The sequence below is a fragment of the Sciurus carolinensis genome, unplaced genomic scaffold (genome assembly GCF_902686445.1).
Source record: "Sciurus carolinensis unplaced genomic scaffold, mSciCar1.2, whole genome shotgun sequence".
Taxonomy (NCBI): domain Eukaryota; kingdom Metazoa; phylum Chordata; class Mammalia; order Rodentia; family Sciuridae; genus Sciurus; species Sciurus carolinensis.
This window is the reverse complement of record NW_025920187.1, coordinates 314,131-338,410: the sequence shown is the minus strand read 5'-3', so window position 1 is coordinate 338,410 and position 24,280 is coordinate 314,131. Positions and strand designations below refer to the sequence as shown.

The window sequence follows — 24,280 nt, the reverse complement described above, 5'->3', positions numbered from 1 at the left end:
CTCCTTGGTTTGAAAGACACATTGCAGAAGTTCTCAATGGAAACTGCCAAATATGTCTTCCCTTTTGTAGAGAGAAAAATTGACCCACTGACCCACGGCCACCCCTCGCTTCTGCCAGAGGAGAGCACCTGTCCACACAGGTCCTCCTGGCTCCTCAGGCCAGCCTCCATCTTGGAACACTGCAGTGGCCTCCATAGCCCCCTCCACATCATAGCCTCCACCTTAGGAAAACAAACAGACAGGGCCTGGAGGCAACTGCCTGAGGAAACAACATCTGCCACAGAGTTGCTATCCAAACAGGTTCCCCTAGATGCCCAAGGGTCCAGCTTCACAGCCCTATTTCTGAACATTTGCCTCCATCCTAGGTCACCTCCACTGCCCTCTTGGTTCACCTCTGTGTTTCCTCTGCATCTGTAGTTGGGGCATCTTTCATCCTGGACACCAGCCAGGGGTGAAAGCCCAACACCAAAGCAACTACAGGTTTGATGCTGCCACTGCCAACTAACTCCATGGTGCTTCCACCTAGGGACAATAGCCAGGATCTGAAAGTCCACTTCTGAGTCTCCACAAGGTGTTACAACTGAGAGTCCCGTTCTCTTTTCTCTCCTGCTAACAACCAACTTATACTGATTCCTCTTTCACTCTTCCTATGATCTAATACCTCTATGTTCTCACCTACTTCTTCATAAACATCACATTCTACAACCCCCTTCTCTCTTCATTAGAAACTGTACACACTATTGCAAACCTACTGTTTACATTGTAGGTAATAATTGAGCACATCGTTTCTGTTTGTTGCAATAAAACTGTAAACATCTTAATAGGGACTAATTGATTTAAAGCTGCATATTTTTCACATTGGGTGCCCTTCATATTGATCTCCCCCTTAAAGGTGAGGTATTGGAAACCTGCAAGGACACTATGAATCTATAGGGTTTAAAATGTAATACTTCAAATCTGCACTGCTAGAGGGGAAGACACAAGTACATAATGAAAAAACAAGGGAAGAAAGCACCCCAAACAATCCAAGACACCACAATAAAGAACTCATTGACAGCACAGTAGAAGAAATATCAGAGAAGGAGTTCAGAAAGTACATGATTAAAATGATCTGCAAAGTAAAGGATGATATACGACAGCAATGCGGGAAGCAAATATTATTTCAATACAGGGATAGAGATTCTGAAAACAATCAGAAATCCCTGAAATGAAGAAACAATAAACCAAATTAAAAACTCAATAGAAAATTTAACCAACAAACTAGATCACTTGGAAGACAGAACCTCAGATAATAAAGGCAAAATATATAGTCATGAAAATGAAGTTGACCACACAGTGAAGATGCTAAGGAACCATGAACTGAACCTCCAAGAACTAACTATGGGATAACATGAAAACACCAAATTTAAGAATTATCAGGGTAGAGGAGGTGCAGAGACAAAAACCAAAGGAATGCACAGTCTTTTCAATGAAATAATAACAGAAAATTTCCCAAGTATGAAGAATGAAATGGAAAATCAAATCCAATAGACTTATAGGACAACAAATGTACAAAATTACCACAGACCAAACCAAGGCACATTATAATGAAAATGCCTGCCATACAAAATAAAGATAGAATTTTAAAGGCTGCAAAGGAAAAGTGTCGTACATCATATCAGGGGATTAAATGCTACTCTTATTTCAGCCAGAGTCATACTCTTGCACCAATTGGTGGTCATTCTCCCCAGGATGCACACAGCAGCTGAGCCACATCAGATTTGGAATCAGCATCAACAGCTCCCAGTTGAATACACAAGTGCTCAGTCTAGTAATACACCCAGGAATTGGCAGGAAGAGTGGAAAGGGCTTCTGCTCCTGATGACCAAACATTCTACATAAAACACCATTGCCTTCAACGTGAGTTGACATCATTCATCAGATGGTTCTCACTGGAGGTGACAGAAGTCCATGGGGAATTGATAAAAATGCAGGTGTGTTTGAAGCATTCCTGGCAGCAGAAGACCACTGTCTAAGGACTCTCTGGATTTGGTATGTTGCTTACACATGTGAAGTGTTGATCCCCAGGGTCCACTGGGAACTGAAAGTGCTAGCACAAGTATGTGACAGGGCTTTCATAAATCGCTGATGTGGTAGATAGGAAAATTTACTTATCTCAGTCCTTAAATCCTGGAAGAATGAAACCCAGCCTCATGCATCATCAGAAGGTAAAGAAGGACTGGACCCCGGATCCAGTTACAGTCCACCCCCATATCTAATGACCCTACCGCAGGTCCTTATCCTTTAGAATCAAAGAGTCATCAGTGCATGTTCCTCAACATCCTTGCAGGCTATTATCACTACACTGTATCTCTCAGTTTCATGTAAAAATTCCATATTGAAAACTCTTTGTAATGCAAATAAATGGAAAAGAATGGCTTTCTTCAGGTCCCAGGTATTGCTCACTGGTGTATATGGCCGCATTGCTGTCGGGTCCTGCCCATGAACTCACGCCCAGATCATCATGTTCATGGTCACTGAATGTGTCCAAAATTGCTGAATACCATGAAACTTTGGATCACCAAGCAAAATTTCCTTTTACCAACCGGTTAAATTGACAACAAGAAAAAGTTAATGATTCTTTGAAATTTCCTTTAAAGGCTAGTCTCCCAAAATCTCCCACAACTTCCAATGGTGGCTACAGCTGAACTCCAGCCCCATAGCCAGAGAATTCATCAACATGACACTGGAGTTTCTGTGGTTTGAAGGGTTACCTTTTTCTTTTTTTGGTTACACGATTGAAGGTATAAAAGAAGCATGTACTAAGTTTGTGATAAAGGATGAAGATACAGTAATGGTGTCGTACCCAAAGTCAGGTAAGGAATCAGGACAGGAACCACTCATGGAAAAGGTGAGAGCTACGTCCTTGTGCACTCAGCAGATGGATGGAATGTGCTCCACATGCCAGGGAGCCCTACTCTGGGAGGAAGGGGCAGTGCCCCAGCCACTTCCATTCAGACAATTGCAGAGAATGAAACAAGTGCTCAGCAGGGATCATCTTAGGTATTGGAAGAGCGTATAGGAGTGAATCCTAAGCAGATTCAGGTGTTTGTGTGATGGCATGGGAGAAATGGGTGGTGAGGAGGACCAGTGAAGAACTAACAGCCAAAGAGCAGCTCAATAGAAATAAAAAGACTGAATAGGAGATCATGTGGAGAAGAAGGCTATTTTAGAGTAGGAGAATCAGCATGGAAAATGGTTGGGAATCAAAAATGAGCAGGGAAATTGCAAGGGACTGAAAGGGCATGCATCCTGCAACCTTGGGAGTGGAACTAGGGGTAGGAGCAGTGCAAACTGAGTGACAATTGAGGCCATGGAATCAGAAGGGATGGTGTCTTGGAAAGTCAAGAAGAGTGGGAACGTCATCAAAGGATCTCAGCAAAGGGCCATGAGGTGGAAGTAACCTCAAATGCATTGACAAGTGAATGCATTAACAAAATGTGGCATATTAATACAATGGAATAAAATTCATCATTAACAAGGAAAAATATTCAGACACCTTCTACAACACAGATCAATCCTGAGGGCATTGTGCTAAATGCTTATGTTGGGCACAAAAGGACAAATACTATATGATTCCATTGGTGCAAATACCTAGTGTAGATAAGTTCATAGAAACAGAAAGCACCATGGTGGATCCAGGGACTGAAACATGGACATAAGTAGGGAAATGCTGTTAAAAAGCAGAGAGTTCCAGTAGTTAAAGATGAACAGGTTCTGAACATTGGCTGACACAAACAGGAACATGATTAACACTGCTTAGCACTACCTGATTGCACGCTTGGAATGGGTACATGATTATGTTTATGTTATGGATTTTATCATGGTTTCTTCTTTACAAGTCAGGTTGAAATGAATGAACATCACTTTTCCTTCCTTATCTAGGAACCCACTGGTTGATTGAAATTCTCTCCTTGCTTCACTCCAAAGGGGATACCAAGTGGATTCAGTCTGTGCCTATCTGGAAACGCTCACCCTGGTTAGAGACAAGACTGGGTTGCAAATTGCTAAATGAGACTGAAAGGCCAAGACTCCTGACCTCTCACCTTCCCTTCCATCTCTTCCCCAAGTCTTTCTTCACTTCCAAGGCCAAGGTAAGTGTCTAATGATTCATCAATGCTTTTTGTCCTTCATGGGCCTAGATAAACCCTGTAGATCTTGCCAGAGTGTCTGCTCATGGGGTAGGTTGGGACAGACCTGAGATTCTCAGACACTAGGGAGGTTGATTAGGCCACAACTCAGACCACACTTGAGTGCAAGGATGTGGACCATTGCACTCATTACCTAGCCTGAATTCAGGGTAAGAGGACTGGCTAAGGCCAGAGTCTTAGAAAACCACATCTTATGTGCAACCAGAATATATAACTGCATCTACACTAGAGTATCCCTCCTTTCCTGCTCTTGAAGATGTTAGCCGATATTAATTCAATAAAAGCCTCCTGCCAGGTAGGTGGAAGCCCCCAAGTCAGAATTGCCCACATGGAATCCAGAGTATGCATACATTGATAAATGCATAAATCCTGGGACTGCTCATGAGCCTGACTCTCTTTTCTAACCACTGCAGTCCACTGCATGTCAATGTGCTTTGTGATCAGCAGCCACTTCGGGCTCCCCATGGCTGAGGATTAGTCAGCAAGGACCATGGATATCCAAGATCTAAGGTGTCACAGGTTATTTGTAGAAACATGCTTTTTAAAAGTGTTTGTTGACTTCTGATTTTTTTCATATGTTTCTTTAAAGATCACCAAGAATCCTAGATTAATGAACTCCTGTCTTGGAAAGTGCCTCACAGTGAGGCTGTTCCAATACACACAATTCCATGTCTCCTGTTGGGTTTCATTAACCTCTGCCTCATTAAACTGAGGCCTAAGAAGACATTAGACCTGCAAGAATAACACCAAGACGGTTGATGCAAATACATGTCAAATTCTGATGTTCCACTCCAGTGGTGTGTGTGATGTGTGTGTGTGTTTGTGTGTGTTTTCATTAACATTAAACACTAGCCTCTTAATATATACATATGTACACAGTTAAGCAACTACACTCCAGACCAGACTTAGACATTTCTACAGTCCAGAAAGATTCCCCAGGCCCCTTCTACCAATCAGTGCCCACAAACTGAGGGAAACACACCCTGGAATATAGTTACAGATTACTTTGCTTATTCTTGAATTTCTATAAATGCCTTCATGTGTTGAGGGCCGTCTTGGACAAGATGGCACCTGGCAGTGAGCCAAAGGGCACTGGATACCAAAGTAAGGAAGTACCCAAAAAGGTTGCTTGCCTACTAGTTCCTTGGAGGCTTATGTCGTGTTGACACCAGGCTCTAGGATTGGCTATCTAATATCATGCCGCGCGTGGACAGCTCGTGATTCATATAGTGCTATGCTGACATTCCTCTGTATGCTCTCCTGTGTGAGAGAAAACTTTGCTCTAATTGGTTGATAAGCTAGGAGCCTGGGGGAGGAGAGAGGGAGAGGGTAGGAGAAGGGAGATAGTAGCAGAACAAAGGAGGCAGAAAAACAGGGAGGACGCAATAAATCTGGTCAACTAAAGATTGGTGGTGTCTCCTTTCTCCGCACCGGTTCCGCTGGATGGAAAAAGTGGTGGCCCAGACAGGGAGCTTCTTCCTCCTTTTGCGTCCTCCCACGTAAGTAACTTAAGGTAAGCTATAGGAAAACTAAGTAACTTTAGGTAAGCTATAGGAAAACTGTAGGGTAACCCCAGTAAAGGGAGGCCACATAACCCCGGTGAAGGGAGGTCTCATAACTCCAGGATGGGGTCACAAGAGTCTAGAAATCAAATGATAGGAATCATACTAGATGTATTTAAGGCTAATGGAACTGCCGTAAAACGATCTACTGTAACAGCATATGTAACTACACTGGCCAAGGTTAGTCCTTTGTTTTTGGAAGAGGGAGTCCTAAATATTCCACAATGGGAACATGATAAAGAGGATCTTATTAAAGCAGAAAAGCAATCCCCGTTACCTAGAGGTACTTTTCCCATGTGGCAGCTCATTAAGGAATGTCTAACATCTAAAAAAGGTAAAATAACAACTTTAGTATAAAAAGGAAATATGTGTTTGGAAGAGATAAAGAAACAACTAAGTGTAACTTCTCATAAAGAGGAAGAAGAGGAGGAGGGGCTTACTGGGGAGGAATTAGAAAGAGCATCAAGGACACGGTCGCCCCCATCAGTTATATCGGGAAGGAATACCAATCCCTTCCTGGAGGCAGCCGCTCCCCCTCAAGCAGCCTGCCCCCAATATCCCCCAAAGTACCCTTGGGAGGAGTTAGTTCATGCTATAAATCAGATGGGTTTTTCACCGTGGGGAGAAGAAACCCCCCTTAAGGAAACCTCAGCAGTCCCACAATTCTTCCCTGTGCTAGAGAACCAAAATAGACAAAGATTCCACCAACCTCTGGATTTCAAAACAGTAAAAAATTTTAAGGAGGCAGTGGTTACATACGGTCCACAGGCCCCATTTACAATTAGTATGTTGGAATCAGTAGTGGGGCTGAATCTAGTGCCGGAAGATTGGAAAAGGCTATGTAAAGCTGTGCTATCAGGGGGGCAGTACCTAGTGTGGAAAACTGCATGGCAGGAAGCCTCATTAGAAACGGCACAACGTAATGCCGCAGGCTTTCCCCAAAGAAATGTAGAAATGCTGACAGGAGAAGGAAACTATGAAGGTATTCAACAGCAGATTATTTACGATCCTGGGGTGTATGCACAAATTGCTGCTGCTGCCACTAAAGCCTGGAAATTAATTCAAGGGACAGGAGATTTACAGGGGCAGTTGTCTAAGGTGATTCAGGGGAGTAACGAACCATTTGCAGATTTTGTTGATAGACTAATCCAAATGGCTGCAAGAGTACTTGGGGATTCAGAACAAGCTATGCCCTTAATAAAACCATTAGCTTATGAGTAAGCAAATAGATGGTATAAAGAAGCGATAAGACCATGGAAAAATAAAGATTTAAGTACGTATATAAAGGTCTGCAGGGATATCAATGATGCAGACATTACAGGACAAGTAATAGCTGCTGCTCTTTATGGGCCAAATCAGGGGAAATCAAGAGCTAAAGGAATACTATGCTTTAAGTGTGGGCAAGAAGGGCACTTCAGAAGAGACCACCCTGAAGGACCCACAGGGTTAAAGCCCAGGGGAACACCTAAGACTAGAGAACAGCAAGGACAAATCAACCTGCCCCAGGTCTATGTCCCCGGTGCCAGAAAGGAAGGCACTGGGTGAGATTTTCTACATCAAGATTTGACATAGAGAGAAATCCTCTTCCTATCCAGTCAAAAAATGGCCAGGGGGGCCCAACCCGGGGCCCTCAAATATACGGGGCCTTTCAGAATCCCATAGTCCAGATCCCCACTCACAATCCTTTCCGACTATCTCCTCGTTGACCCGAGGAACATCAGGGAGCGGGAGATTGGACCTCTGTGTCTCCGCCCAACTCATTCTAACCCCAGAGATGGGAGTACAAGTGGACCCCACGGGCATACATGGACCACTCCCTGAGGACACAGTAGGATTATTGTTGGGGCAGAGTTCCACAACTCTGTCAGCATTAGAAGTATTTCCAGGAGTCATTGATTCTGATTAAACTGGGGAAATAAAGATTATGTTATCCTCCCCTCAAGGGGTATCTGTTGTTTCTCCAGGAGACAAAATAGCCCAAATATTGATATTGCCTGGCCATCATGGGACTTTTCCCAGTTCACAAAGGACTGGAGTAGACAATGGGTTTGGATCAGCAGGATCGGGTATCTTTTGGGCACAATCAACAAAAAATAGACTCATGCTTAAATTGAAAGTTAATGGTACTCCCATAGAGGGTCTAATAGACACAGGTGCTGACATCTCTATTATAAGGCAGAAGGACTAGAACTAATCATGGCCTGTAACAGCATCCAGTACTACCTTATGGGGACTTGGATTTGCTCAAACCCCATTACAAAGTTCAGCTGTGTTATCTTGGGAGGACCCTGATGGGAAAGGGGGGACATTCCAACCTTATGTATTAGCTCACCTGCCTGTCACTCTTTGGGGAAGAGACATTTTAACACAGATGGATGTTGTCACTTCTTCCTCAGTTGAACAAAATATTTCCTGTCTAAATCCAACCATTTTACCAGTCATGGTGGGACAAGGTTATATCGCTGGAAAAGGACTAGGCAAGAATCTACAAGGTATGACCCGCCCCATTCAAGCCAAAGGACAAACAGGGACTAAGGGGCTGGGTTTTCTGGAGGGTCCAGTGAACCATTAAAGATAACATGGAAATCCAACAATCCTATCTGGGTCCCCCAGTGGCCCCTTTCTAAAGAAAAAATAGAGGTGGCCCAGGAAATAGTTAGTCAACAATTGAAGGAAAATCATATCATTCCTTCCACTTCCCCTTGGAATACACCCATTTTTGTCATAAAAAAAGAAGTATGGGAAATGGCCATTCTTGCAAGATCTAAGAGCCATTAATTCCAGTATGCAGATTATGGGCCCAGTGTAACTGGGTCTCCCCTCATTATCTGCTGTTCCAGACCCTACATCCCCCAGAAATTTAACTCCTGAAGGTAAAAAAGCCTTGAGGTTAGTAGAACAAGCTTTACAAAATGCTCATAGTGATAGAGTTGACCTATCTTTGCCTTTTAATCTCATAGTATTAGATTCTGAATATACTCCTACAGGTCTATTGTGACAAACTGACTCCTAATATAGATCCATTTGCCAGTGTCCCCCAAATATGTTGTTTCCCCGTATCCTGTGATGGTAGCAAATCTAGTTACATTAGGACTTAAGACAGCCCTTCGAGTTTTTGGAGTTCATCCTCAGTTATTGTCCCATACACGGCAAAACAGATTGAAATACTAGTTAACAATAATGAAGATTGGGCAATTGTCTGTTGTTCCACCATGGCCACATTTTATAATCACTTGCCAAGTTCACCTATTGTCAGCTTCTCCAAAAGACATCCTGTTATTTTCCCTCAGGTTGTTAAGTCTCAACCTATCCCAGCAGCAAATACAATCTTTACAGATGGCTCCTCCTCCGGTACAGCTACAGTAGTTTCTTATAAAGTACAAACTGTTATTACTTCTCATAAGTCTGCTCAAAAAACTGAACTGGAAGCATTTATAACTGCCTTACAAACATTTCCTGAGGAAACTTTAAATATTTATACTGACAGTCTCTATATTGCCCAGCTTGTGCCCCGGCTTGAGACAGCTGGACCCCTTAGTCCTCAATCTACCTTACAACAATGCTTTTATCAAGTACAAACTCTTCTGTGGGCTCACAAAGAACCTTTATATAGAAGCCATATCAGAGCACATTCAGGCTTACCTGGGCCTTTAGCTCAAGGAAATTCTACTGCAGACTCAGCTACTCGAGATCCTCATGTGTTTAACATTGTACAAAAATCAATTAATTTCCATAAAGATTTTCATGTCAATGCTACTATTCTCAAAATAAAATATAACATTACAAAAGAACAAGTCAGAAATATAGTAAAACAGTGTCCTGCCTGTGTGCCTCATTTATCTGTTCCTCATTTTGGAGTCAATCCTAGAGGACTCCTTCCAAATCATCTATGGCAGATGGATGTCACCCATATCCCTGAATTTGGTACTTTAAGATTTGTACTTGTAACTGTAGATACCTACTCAGGATATATATTTGCTACCGCCCATACAGGGGAAAAGACAAAAGATGTAATCAGTCATTGCCTTCAAGCCTTTTCTACTATGGGAAGGCCAAAATCATTTAAAACAGATAATGGGCCTGCATATACTTCTTCTTCATTTCAACAGTTTTGCTCAAAGTTTAATATCATTCTACAGGATTGCCCTACAATCCACAAGGACAAGCTATCGTGCAAAGGGCTAATCAAACATTTGAAAATCTGCTTAACTAAACAAAAAGGGGGAGCCTGTTGAGGGCTGTCTTGGACAAGATGGCACCTGGCAGTGAGCCAAAGGGCACTGGATACCAAAATAAGGAAGTACCCAAAAAGGTTGTTTGCCTACTAGTTCCTTGGAGACTTATGTCGTGTTGACACCAGGCTCTAGGATTGGCTATCTAATATCATGCCGCGCGTGGACAGCTCGTGATTCATATAGTGCTATGCTGACATTCCTCTGTATGCTCTCCTGTGTGAGAGAAAACTTTGCTCTAATTGGTTGATAAGCTAGGAGCCTGGGGGAGGAGAGAGGGAGAGGGTAGAAGAAGGGAGATAGTAGCAGAACAAAGGAGGCAGAAAAACAGGGAGGATGCAATAAATCTGGTCAACTAAAGATTGGTGGTGTCTCCTTTCTCCGCACAGATTCCGCTGGAAGGAACATTCATGCTTTAAGAAAGTAATGTCTGTGCAATTCTCAAAGGTCTTTTGTGTGTGAATGACCATATATTGTTATGAATCTCAATATTTCATAACTTCTTAATCCATTCTGCTGTTAGTGATCATTATGGGAGAACACAAAAATAATTCAACCATTACCATTTAAAACTTTTCAGCAGCTTCCTCTATTCTGTAGACTAATACCTCAGAAATAAGAAAAAAGTTATATCTCTTCTATTCCTATCAAGGAATATGAAATAGGAAGTTTACAATTTATATTTTATTAAGGAATACTATAACTGATTTGTTAAAGGAACCCACTGAAGTTAAATAGAGATTCAGTAAGAATTGCCTGGGGAAAGATCAAGATCAAGGTGAGAAATGACTGATTGAGACTGATTTTTCATTCTCTCATTTTTTTTCCTAATTTAAGGTGCTATATCTCATGAGAAATACCAAAGATATTCTTGTATCAAGTTATTATTTTTGGACTACATCAAACTTTACTAAGAAACCAGAGTCACTGGAACAATAGTTTAAATGCTTCATCCAAGGAAACAGTGAGAGTTCTGAGACATAAGATCTGCTTCCCCAACTGGACTGGTCTTTCTCCTAATTTCCTGGTATCACTTTTGTATTCTTTTTCTATATACTTTCCACATATGAGAGAAAACAGACAAACCTTGAATTTGTGAGTCTGACTTCTTTCAATTAGCATGTTGTTCTCCAGTTCCATCCTTTTTCCTGCAAGTGACAGAATTGAGTTCTTCTTTATGATTGAGCAAGCCATGTCATGTATATGGAGTACATTTTCTGTATCCATTCATCAGTCAGTGGATACCTAGGCTGGCTCCATAACTTAGCTGCTGTGATTGAACTGCTATTAACATGGGCATGCATGTATTGCTGTAGTATGTTGACTTTAATTCTTTTGGATAAATACCAAGGGATTCTATGACCAAGGCATATGGTGGTTCCATCCCTAGACTTTTGAGAAAACCCCATACTGATATCCATGCTGGTGGTACTAATTGTAAGTGTTCTTTTCCTCTCACATCCCTGACAGCATTTAGTGTTATTTGTGTTCTTGATGATTCTAACAGGAGTGAGATGTAATCTCGGTGTGGTTTTAATCTGCTTTTATCTGGTTGTGAAAGATGTTGACAATCTTTTTCATAAAATTGTTTGCCATCATATTTCTCCTTCTGAGATATGATTGTCATTTACCCATCTATTCATTGGGGTATTTGATTTTCAGTATTAAGGTTTTTGAATACTATATATATTCTGGGTATTAATCCTGTCACAGGAGTAGCTGGCAAAGATTTTCTCCCATTCTGTAGACCCTCTCTTCTTTGTCTCATTCCCTTTGCTCTGCAGAAACTTTTTAACTTGATGCCATTTCATTTACCAATTCTTGGTTTTGTTTCCTGAACACTAGGAGTCTTATGGAGAAAGTCATTCCTGCATCTACACATTGACGTGAAGGTGCTTTGTTTCCTACTAGTAGTTCCACTGTTGATGGTCTAATTCATGTTTTTTTGATCCATTTTGAGTTCATTTTTGTGCAGGATTTAGCTTCATTCTTCTGTACACAGGTATCCAGTTTTCCAAGCCCAATTTATTAAGTAGGCTGTATCCTCCAATATTTGCTTTTGGTGTCTTTGTTAAGGATCAGATGAGTCTGTCTGTGAAGGTTTGTCTCTGTGTCTTCCATACTAATCAATTGATCTATAGGTCTGTTTTGATGTAAGTTCAATTTTTCTGTTACTACACCTCTTTGGTATGATTTGAGACTGGGAAGACATTGGAATGTGATAACTTCAGCATTACTCTTTGTGTGTGAGTGTGTGTGTTGGGGACTAGACCAGGACCGAGCACATGCCAGTCAAACGCTCTGACACTGAGCCACATGCCAGCTCTTCATCATTGTTCTCACTGCTCAGATGGCTTTAGATTTTTGTGTATCATTTCAATTTTGGGATTCTTCCTTCTATTTCTCTGAAGAATGTCAAGGGTATTTGATAGGGATTGCATTGAATCTGTAGATTTCTTTTGGTAATATGTCAATTTTTATTTTGGTGATCCAAGAACAAAAGAGGGCTTTTCAACTTCTCATGCCTTCTTCAATTTCGTTCTTCAGTATGCTATAATTCACGTTGAAAGAGATTTTTCTCCACTTTAGATAGATCACATCCATGGTTTCCTGAGTTATTGTTTGATATGGTACCAGGGACTGAACGCAGGAGTGCTTAACTACTCAGTCACATCACCAGCCCGTTTTTGGATGTTGCTGAGTTGCTGAGGGTTTCACTAAGTTGCTCAGGCTTGTTTTCACCTCCCAATCCTCCTGCCTCACCTTCCTGAGTCCCTGGGATTGTAACCGTCTGTCACGAGGCCTGGATACCTAGGATTTTTTAAGACCATTGTGAATGTAATTGTATTCCTGATTTCTTCCTCAGCAGATTCATTACTGTTATGAAGAACAGATCTTCAGCTTTCTATGTCGGTTTTGTATCCTGCTACTTTGCTGAACTTGGTAATCAGTTGTAGAAGTGTTTGGGGAGAGTTTTTGGGTCTTCAAAGCATACTATCTTATCATCTGCAAACAGTGATAATTTGGCTTCATTCCTACTTGTAATATTTTTTACCCTTCTCCTGCCTGATTTCTAAGGCTAGAGTTTCAAGAACTCTATTGAATGGGAGCTGTGAGTCTGGACATCATTGCATTGTTCATGATCTTAGGAGAAATGTTTACAGTTTTTCACCAATTAGCATGATATTGGCTTTGGGTTTGACACATATAGTCATGACGTTCAGCCAAGTTCTTCTGTCAAGAAGATTCTTCAGATGTGGTAAAGACCCTATATAAATTTTCACAAGTTGAACCAAACTTACATCCCTAGAATGAAACGAATGCATCATGATATATAATCTTATTGTTGAATAGGATTTGCAAATATCTTAATAGTTTTTCTGTGTCTGTGTTCATCAGGAAGAGTGATTTGTTGTTTTCTGACTTGATATGTCCTTGGTTTGGGTATCCGGATGATACTAATTTCATAGAATGAATTCAGGAATGGTCCCGCTCTGTTTCATTACCTAGTTTGAGGAACATTTATCAATATACCTGAATCAAACTGTCAGATTGTGATGAGTGACAGGGACTTCCCAGTCCCTGTTTTGGTAGTGTGTAACCTGCACTCCTGTGCCTGACCTGCAGTGCCCTACGGATCATGGTTTGAGCACATTCGTGGCTGTATGTCCATGAGACACAGGGAGAACGTCCGCCTGCTGAGTTATGAAGAGCTACAGAAGGTGATAACGCTCTCATAGTCAGTGCCTGCCACTACACAACTTCCTTGTTCCCTCTTGATCCTCAGTGTCTCCACTGCACATTTCCTGTCAAAGCACAGCCTCTCGAAGAACACTGGGAATTAATAAGCCCTGGGTCTTCTTTACCCTGCTTATGCGTACTACTCACCAAGTTCAAGCCCTTTCTCCATGCCTCATCCTGAGTTCCATCTGGGAACAACTAAAGGGCCCTTCCACACACTGAGGCAGGTGCCAGGGCTTATTCTCACACCGGTGGCTGTCAAGGATTTCTCTTGCAGAACCCTGATGCTGACAGGAAACTAGTCATCACAAGGGACAGGCAAAAAGCACTAACCCCAGAATGTGTCCCTCTCTCTGGCTTCTCCCCTTGACTGACAAGGTGATGAGAAGATGAGAAGTCACTCTGTGTGACTCCTCTGAGAGGTCAGGGGCTGGAGTGACAGGAAAGGTCTGCAGATGGTGCTGAGCACTGGGGTGGGTCCAGGTAGAGTTGGGCAACCCGAAGACCTCTGCCTATCTGAGCACAGGATGGTGAGTGTGGATGACAGTCATTGTGCCTTTCCACATTGCAAATGGAGAGTCTGTTCAAACTTACCAAATAAATATCTGAGTGTGAGGACACTTACACTGATGGATATAGCACACTGAATATCTACTGATTCTAAGTTGATTTTTCAGTTGGTGCACGACCATGCCACACTGACCTGCACAAAGCTGCACAGTTCTGTGTCAGTTTACTAGGTCCAGATGTAACTGAAATCTTTAGAATTTTTATAAATATCATTCAGAATTATTAAACATTGTATGAAAACCAAAACAGTGAACAGACCTTAGAAAACAGTTGGACTGTTAGTGATGTCTTGGGGGATGAGCAGATGCCATATGCAAGCTGTCTGCTTCCCTGGTGAAAGGCCTCTGGGCTCCTTCCTGCAGCTACTTCATGTTCTCCTGTGTTCTCAGCATGAAGTCAGTTCTCACCAAGGAGCCCAGGATGCCACGTTCACCTACCTCAGCAGCAAGCTCCCACACTTCCCTGTAATTCTCACTACAAATCACACAACACCTTTTAAATTACTGCCACAATTGTTTCTTATTGTTCTATAGTAACTGGGGCTCAGAGGAAAAAAATAATTATAAAGCACTGTTATCCTAAAGGGAAGGTGTAGGAGCCAAAGCAATATTTTTTCTTACAGATATACATGTCTTTGGTGGGATCTCCCAGGGATATCCATCCATAATCATGGGGTTGAGTTGAGGAAGATTTTCCAAAGTCCTATATGTTAGTCAAGTGCCAGTTATGGGACACAGCATCATCTGGGGTAAGGAAGAGTCTTTGGGACTTTGTCTCCTAGCCTTATCTTGCACTCTCAGGAGTCTCTTTAGAAATCCTGACACCTGCCATTCAGGTGTCCTAAACTCAACCACACTGGGAAGGAACCCTGATCCTCATATCACACACCCTTTATGTCCCTCTTCCTGTCCCCTTTTGCTTTCTCCCTCCTTCTGGAATCCATCTCAGCCTTTATCCATTTGGATACATCTTCCTCTCCTCTTTCTCTCCCACATCCCTCTTAACACTTCGATTCCAATCTTCCAATGTCTGCTATCTTTCCCTTCCACAGTCTCACTCTTTCTTCTTCACACTTTAGGACCCAAGAAGCACCATAGAGAAGATCTGTCAATTCCTGGGAAAGAAGTTAAATCCAGAAGAACTGGATTCAGTCCTCAAGAATAGCTCCTTCCACAGCATGAAACAAAACAAGATGTCTACTCTTGAAACAATGCCTGAATCTTTAACGAGTCTGCACTTCTCAATGGCAAGGAAAGGTAAATGCTCTGGTTCCAGAATGCATGAGATTACTTAAAGGGCACTCTTCTCTTTACCACCCGACAGTAAGAGTGAAGGTGTTTGAACATATCAACTTTAATCATGTATGTCCCTGAGGCTGCTAGTGTTCCCTTATAGAAAAAAAATGTTTGCCTGAAACTGGTATTGGCTGCAGGTACCTGGGGAAAGCTGATTCAGTGCTGGAGAGGAGGGTGGTTTTGGAGATGGTGGTGTCTGGGCTACTCCACTGCTGACTTACCATAGAGAACTGCCCTAAAAAGAGATACCCAAAGAAAGAGCAAACTGAAGAAGGTAGAGAGGAGGTCGTTTGCTAGGAGACATTGTCAGGCCTCCTTCTTGTGAGGAAAGATGAATCCCATCAACACACTTGGATTCAGGCCTAATGAAAACGTCTACTGCAAGTGATGTGAGAACCTCTTTTACCAAAATTCCTCCAGTTCTCATGTATCTGGAACGGTGAACCATGCAATAAATCTACCAAATGCTTCAAAAGATACTCAAGAGGTCAGGATTCCTGCACATGGTGTACTTGGAGCACAGAGGGATAAACCAGAGGACTGGGCTGGGGATGTCACTCACTGAGAGAGCAGAGTCTAGCAGAAGAAATCAATGAAGATTGTCTGATAATGAAGACAACAATGAAAATAAGAGTAAGAATGAGTGTTTGTAGGACAGCAACGACAAGTTAGGCATTCTACTACTTTAGTGTTTACATAAATATAACATATTAGCATAGATATTTTTATATATTTATTAATTGTACTGTTATATGAAATAATTTAAATGATACATAATATAACACTTAATCATTTAGGTGAAGCCTTTATGTCCATATCATTAGTTTCCTTTTCACCCCAATATTCTCAATGGTAAAGCCTCTGGGGCTTCCTAAATTCTTATCTGTAAAAAAGGGTATGATGCTCATATTTTATTCACTCTTTATTAATCCTGTCAACAACATTTACTGAGTATATAGCAAGTCATTCTTTGAAGAACCAAGAATGAGATAATTAATAGAAAGTGTTGACTTCCTAATATGTTAAAAACATAGCATATGCACATTCTAAAAGGAAATGCCTAGAACATGCCGTGCTTGATCATTGCTGTGAAGTGAACGAGGGTGGGGTGTTCAGCTCTGAACTCAGGGCCTCACTGAGTAACTGCATGGGAGCAAACACTTGAAAGAGGCAAATGAACAAGACGTGAATGCGTCCAGCAGGACAGCACTCTAGGGTGAGGTCAAGACATGTAAAGAGCCTGCAGAGGGGGAGCCTGGCATGTTTAAAGCTGGGCAGTCCCAGGGGTGGCGTCTGGAACAACAAGGACCCTATGCCCAGAAGCACAAAAGCACCAAGGGACTTACCTACAAGAGACTGGAAGTCCTGGGAGACTCAGAACCAGAAGTGACTGGAGCCGCTGGACCTGGCAACGCATCAGGGTGGGTGTCAGGGGCAGAATAGCTTCTATCAGAGAATGGCCAAAGCAGACTAGTTGTCATCTGATCTGATCACCCAGGTCAGAAATTCTGTTAGCTTGGGCCAAAGGGGTAAAACAAGAAGTGGTCAGGCTTAGTTATATTCCAGATATTCTGATTTTATACCCAGCACTGTGGCTTATGGATTTGGTACAAGATGGTTGGGGAGAGAGGGGGAGTCAGGACACACTATAGAGGCAGGTAGAAGTGTAAAAGCGTATGGTGCCCAGGCAGCAGGAGGGCTCTCCATGACCCAGTGGTCGTTATACTGCTTTGACAGTGTAAGGAGAGCTCAGTTTTCAGACCTGTCACTAGATCTGATGTGTCTCTCCTTCATGTTTCCAGGCATCTGTGGGGACTGGAAGAATCACTTCACAGTGGCCCAGGATGAAGCCTTTAATAAAGTATACCAAGAGAAGATGGCAGGTTTTCCCAAAGATCTGTTCCCATGGGAATAATGTCCAAGAGATTCTGGATCTTCTATGGATGCAGATAAATGTTGTCCTGTCCTGGGATGAGTACAGAACTGGGGAGTTCTAGAATAAAACCCATTTCTACAGGAAAAGGAAGGGAAGGACAGGATGGCATAAAGAACCAATGAAATATAAACTAATAGAGGAGCAACAGGAAATCTAGCTGAGTAGAGAAGGAGAATGGGAAAGGGGAGGAGGCCCAGCAGGGAGGGGTGAGCGAGACCTGAAATGCATTTCCCTGCAGGGATGAGTGTTTCTGGATCTACCCAAATACTGTGCATAGCAAATCTAACGCTCTGACACAAAATTAAAATCCTGCTTCCTTAGAGTTAGGGTTAGGGAGGGGGCAAGAATGGAGGAAGGAAGGCTGTATAGAGGGAAAAGAGGGGTGGGAAGTGTGGGGGGGAAGGGAAAAAATAACAGAATGAATCAAACTACATTACCCTATGTAAATTTATGATTACACAAGTGGTATGCCTTTACGCCATGTACAAACAGAGAAACCACATGTATCCCATTTGCTTACAATAAAAAAAAATCTCAAAAAAACAAACAAACAAAACAAAAAAAAATACCTTCTTCCTCACTCTGGAGCCCGGAATTATACATTTTGCTTCTCTGATCACTTGCTTCTTAAAAGTGACTGGGATTTCTCTATTCAATTCATCACTTTCTAGCTTTTGAAAGTACTTTGTAGTCTTTCAAATGCATAGAAGGTCAGACACAGAATATGAATATCACAAACAATTGTGTCTAATTTTTAAAACAAGAATAGAATTTGAAGAAGCTAAGGTTCCCTTTTCTATGACATCTATCTCCAGAATCGATGATGATGATGATCCGGATGATTCTAATTTCCAACCTAGTTTTGTTTTCATTCCTAGTGGTTTAAACACCATAAATAACAAGTGCTGGGTATGGAACTTTCATAAGGTACCTAAATGATGAGTGGTACGATATTCACAGACTTACTATTCAGCATTCAACCTAGGTTTTATCTGAGCTGATGTGCATAGAGTACTTCAGAACTGAATTGAGGCTTGACACACTGTAGAGTTACTGATTCTCCTGTAAAAGACTCTGGGTTCCCCTCACCAATTTCCCCATATTTCCTTGGGCAAGTAAGAAAAAACCAAGGTCAGAGTTTTCCTCAGGTGAACATTTAGAACTGAACTTGACTGTTCACTTTTAGTCTCTTGTAGGTGTAACAAAATGTTTCTCCAATCATCTTGGATTGCAGGTAAAAACCAAATCAACTCCTTTACCACTGCCCAATTTGAATGACTATGGAATTCATTAATTTTGGAAGTCAAGCAGCTCAACTACATAGCATTAGTCTCCTACTATCTTGCTGTAGAAAACATCTCTTCCATGAGGGTATGATGATAACAGTTGCTTAGGATTCTTTTCTGGTGAGGTGGGTAACAGGGATTGAACTCAGGGCCCTTGACTACTAAACCACAAAGGGAGCTCTATTTTGTATTTTATTAGGGAAAAGGTCTCAGTGAGTGGCTTAGCATGTCACTTTTATAGAGACTGGCTTTAAACAAGCAATCCTCCTGCCTCAGCCTCCTGAGCCCATGGGATTACAGGCCTGTGCCACCACACCTGGGTCAGTTGCTTAGGAATCTTTAAAGCATTTGTAGATCATTTGGAAACATCCTGACTCTTCACTTGCAGCAGCAGATGTCCAATGGGTCACTGAAAACAGAAACGAGAAGCATGCCCTCTCTGCCCTCTTGTCGTATGTCTCTTCTCTGTTAGTCTAAAACTTTGGGCCAGGTTTTTGCTCAACTCTGCAGGTAAACATACTCATCATTTCTCAAGTAGCTCCTCTGGAACTCAAATACAGGTTGATTTGACCTCAGCTGACCTAACTTGCCTCGTCCCATGAAGGCTGCATACAGCAACAGAAAGTTAACCAAGACTCTGTCCCTTCCAGGCCTCGGGAGTGGCTCCTAAAGTCTCCAGTCAGCAGCTCATTCCTGCCCACTCCCCTACCTGCCCCTTCTTTGCTCCTCCTGTGGTCCTTTAGGATACAGGGTCCCTATCATGGCTTTCCTGCTGAGAGCTTACTATCTTCTTGGGCTTGCTAGCTATTCAAATTAACCCCTCTCCTTCCCTATCAGCTTGGCCTCAAAATCTTGGCCTTTTTCAGTGGGAAGCAAATGGATTCCATTGTGATAATTCTGTTGTCAATTAGACATGACATTCCTTCTTTAAGAGTTTTCTAATGTTCTTAACTATTACCGGCCTTTGTGTCCTTGTATTTGTCTTGTACCTGTGTTGCTCAGGATGTGAGCACAGGTTCTCAGGGCAGTGTTCTCTGTTAATTCAGGCTCCTCTTAGAATTGCTGATGCAATTGCAAGCTCCCAATATGAAAATCTAAGAGATGGCACCATGCGGAAAGCCTTGTTTGATGCAATTTACCTGCAGCGTCTAACATGGTGCTTATTGTAGATTTTAGCTAAAATTAAACAAACAGTAAATTGTTTTTCTTGGTGAGATGGACAGGTCAGAACTTTGGCCTGCCTATAAAACAAAGATTGACCCATGAATTCAAGTACTATCATCTCTCTGTCTGTCTGTCTCTCTCTCTTTCTCTCTCTCTCTCTCTGTCTCTCTCTCTCTGTCTCTCTCTCTCTCTCTCTCTCTCTCTCTCTCTCTTGCTCTCTGTCTTTCTCTCTCTTTCTCCTTTACTTTTCCCCCTCTCTGGCATTACCTATCCCAACCTGAATCATTGGCACCTCAATGTTGAGAAAAGCATCAAACATTATCCCAATTTTCTCAAACTCTGAGCCTTTACCAAAAGAATATTATTCAGAAACCTATAAACCTCAAGTGAGAAACCGGAAAAAACAATGAAAAGCATCAAAAATGAAGATGAAATTCAAAGGAGCACCATCAACTTCACAATCACCAAATTCAAGGAGCATTACAAACATAATGGGGGAAGGAAAGATGAACAATCTTGAAAACACAAAGGTCATTTCAGGAAATGGTTAAATACAGAAGACTGGCAAAGAAGATCAGACACAGAATAATTGCAGGTTACAGGCAAGGAACCAATATTTGTAATCAATAGAACATTCATAAAACTAGAAGTGTCTTAAGCTGACATATCTATAGGGCAAACCAGTAAGTGGAAAAATTTACTCTGAGTAGACAATGCCAATTAGTGTCCATGTAAACAATGTAGCTTGAAGCAGCCTGATTACTTCAAGCTTCCACAAAGGGCAATATTGCTAAAAAAAAAAAAAAAAAAAAAAAAAAAAAAAAAAAAAAAACCTTACTTCTAACTTCTAACTAATCCAAAGTATGTGAGGCATCATTGTCAATCACAGTGTGCCACAGAACACCATGACATGTTCCTCCAACCTATAAAGCTGTGCCATGACCTAGCTCCCTCCATCACTACTCCCTACCATCCCTGGTCTCTGCTAAGCACTATTCTGATGTTCGGCTGTTCTGATGTTGATTTTTCTAAGTTCCTTTCAGGTGTAGTATTGATTTTTCCTTAGCTGGCATATGTCACTTATACTGTCCTGTAGGTCCATCCATGCTGCATAAACAGTAGGATCGCATGTTTTTCACACTGAACAGATGACATGGCTTATATCTGCCACATAATTTTTGTCCATTCATCAGATAACAGTCTTTAGCTACCGGAAAATTTTATCACACTAGTGGGAGATGACACAACACCAACACTCAGGGGCAGTAAGTGTGAGGGAAATGCTATAAAACTACACATATAAGTATGTGTACGAATAATTTTACAACCAATGAACTGTCCAATGAATATAAGGGACTCACACAAAAGTGCACACAATCAACAACTTGGTAGTTGTTCTCACCTGCTATTCCAGAGGAATCCAATAGGCATCAGCACTGCAAGCTCTCCATACATAAAACACAGTTCTATCTCAATGGACACCAAGGCCCATGAATTTGCAGTGTGTTAGTTAATGAACGCAGTAAATTCTGTCCACACAGGTAAAATGACATGGTGACTTATATCATGCCACAAGCAGATGACTTGAAATTTGAATCCCCACCTCATACTTTTCCAACAGTGAGAACTTAGAAAGTTTACTTAACTTCTTAGGACATACTTTTGTGAATGCTAAACTGGTTGGACACCTTTTTATATTATATGGAGCTTGGGAGTTTTGTTGTAAAGTAGAATCATCATTTTAAAATAGCCATTTTATTGTCATAAATTCTAGTACTAGAAACAAGACAAGCAACAGTGACTAAACAAAACTCCTCACCACACACTGTGTGCTAGATATTCTTTTACTTGCTTGCCACATAATATCATGTACAGTCCAGCAAATTCATGAGTAAGGTGCTATTGTTACCTGCATTTTTATAAAAGGAAAGTGGGTCAGAAAGCAGTGTAGACCACACAGTAAATGTAAAAGTCACCATGTGAATCCAGAGAGACTGACAACAGAGACAGCATTTGTAAAATTAATAATTGCCTATGATAATAATTTTCCTCATTGGAAGAAATGACAATCAATTTCTCTTTTATTCAAACAGTCACAGGGTTTTCCATCAAACTACCCATGCTCTAAACATGACACATGTATTTCATTTATGTTTTCCCATGACCAGTGTCTAAATCATTCCATGCCAGGAAACATAAAAACATTGGTAACAGTTATGCAAGCAGCCAACAAACAAAGCTTTCCCAGTATTATCCACGTACCAGAGATGATTAACTGGACATTTCAGGCATAGTTGCCAGCAAAGCCTAAACTTTGCTCTCCAGTCTTCAGACCCACAAGTACAAATTGGAAGTACTAACTGGTGAAAGGTTACCAATAGAAAGGAGTCTGGAAATATTCTCTGCTCTCTGGCAGCCATGAACATCAGAAATTACTTACAATGATTTAAAAGCACGGCATAGGCACTAGACTCATGGGCAACAACAGGAATTCTTCACAGCTCAGCAGCTTTCCTGTTTGGGCCTGAAGGCTCTCTTCACATCAAATCACATGTTCCTCACACCAAATCTATGAAGAAACCCAGGTCAGTTAATTCAACAAACGGTGGTTAATCATATACTCGTTTACAGCTAATGTTTTACCTTCCTGCAGTGACATGTTAAAGCAAAGACCCCACCATCTCAGAATGTGCAGTGTGGTTGAGGAGAATGATAAGGAAACCACACATTCACAGATAAGATTGTAAATGAAGGTGAGGCCACCAATGTAGAGTATCAAGTCAGGCAGAGACGCTTACTGTGGAATATCAAGTCCTTGTAGGGGGGATGGAATTGTCTGAGTCACCACTTTAGACAGTGATGAAGAAGGCCCCTCTGACTGCTGACGTGGATTTGCTAAACTATGAGGATTGGAGGAGGAAGAGCGAACTTCCTGCCATCCTTCAGGAATATTTTGGCAGACAGAGTCAAACGACAATGACCTGAAATCAAATTGTGCTTGGACAGTTTGAGGAATGGCAGGAAGGCTGCCCGATTGGAATGGGCATAGTTTGCTACTCAGTTCTAGAGATACTTTGACTCTCTCCCAAAATATGGAGTACAATGTGCTTGGAACTCACTCCATGGTAGAGCTCTTGCCTAGATCATGTGAGATCACAAGTCAATCCCCACAAATGTAACAAAAATCTTTCTGAGCTGTGCATCTGAGAAACACAGGTATTAAACAACCCCTGTCACAGATACAGAGTGAGTCATTAGCTAACATGCCCACTAAAACAAGGAAATTCCAGGATTGGAAAGTTAGTCTACCTGATGGTAAAGCTCACATATTCTCCTTGGTTTGAAAGACACATTGCAGAAGTTCTCAATGGAAACTGCCAAATATATCTTCCCTTTTTAGAGAGAAAATTGACCCACAGCCACCCCTGGCTTCTGCCCAGAGGAGAGCACCTGTCCACACAGGTCCTCCTGGCTCCCCAGGCCAGCCTCCATTTGGAACACTGCACTGGCCTCCATAGCCCCCTCCACATGGTAGCCTCCACCTTAGGAAAACAAACAGACAGGGCCTGGAGGCAACTGCCTGAGGAAACAACATCTGTCACAGAGTTGCTATCCAAACAGGTTCCCCTAGACGCCCGAGGGTCCAGCTTCACAACCCTATTTCTGAATATTTGCCTCCATCCTAGGTTACCTCCACTGCCCTCTGGGTTCACCTCTGTGTTTCCTCTGCATCTTTCATCCTGGACACCAGTCAGGGCCTGAAAACCCAACACCAAAGCACCTACAGGTTTGATGCTGCCACTGCCAACTAACACCATGGTGCTTTCATCTAGGGACAACAGCCAGGATCTGAAAGTCCACTTCTGAGTCCCCACAAGGTGGTACAACTGAGAGTCCCGTTCTCTTTTCTCTCCTGCTAACAACCAACTTATACTGATTCCACTTTCTCTCTTCCTATGATCTAATACCTCTATGTTCTCACCTACTTCTTCATAAACATCACATCCTACAACCCCTTCTCTCTTCATCCACCATTAGAAACTGTACACACTATTGCAAACCTACTGTTTACATTGTAGGTAATAATTGAACGCATCATTTTGTTTGTTGCAATAAAACTGTAAACAACTTAATAGGGACTAATTGATTTAAAGCTGCATATTTTTCACATTGGGTGCCCTTCATATTGATCTCCCCCTTAAAGGTGAGGTATTGGAAACCTGCAAGGACACTATAAATCTATAGGGTTTAAAATGTAATACTTCAAATCTGCACTGCTAGAGGGGAAGACACAAGGACATAAT

General features: G+C 41.9%; 1 pseudogene; it reads left to right on the top strand.

Moving 5' to 3' along the window:
• Positions 1 to 2,719: 2,719 nt before the first annotated feature.
• On the top strand, positions 2,720 to 17,505 carry LOC124974886 (sulfotransferase 2A1-like; annotated as a pseudogene).
• Positions 17,506 to 24,280: the final 6,775 nt, after the last annotated feature.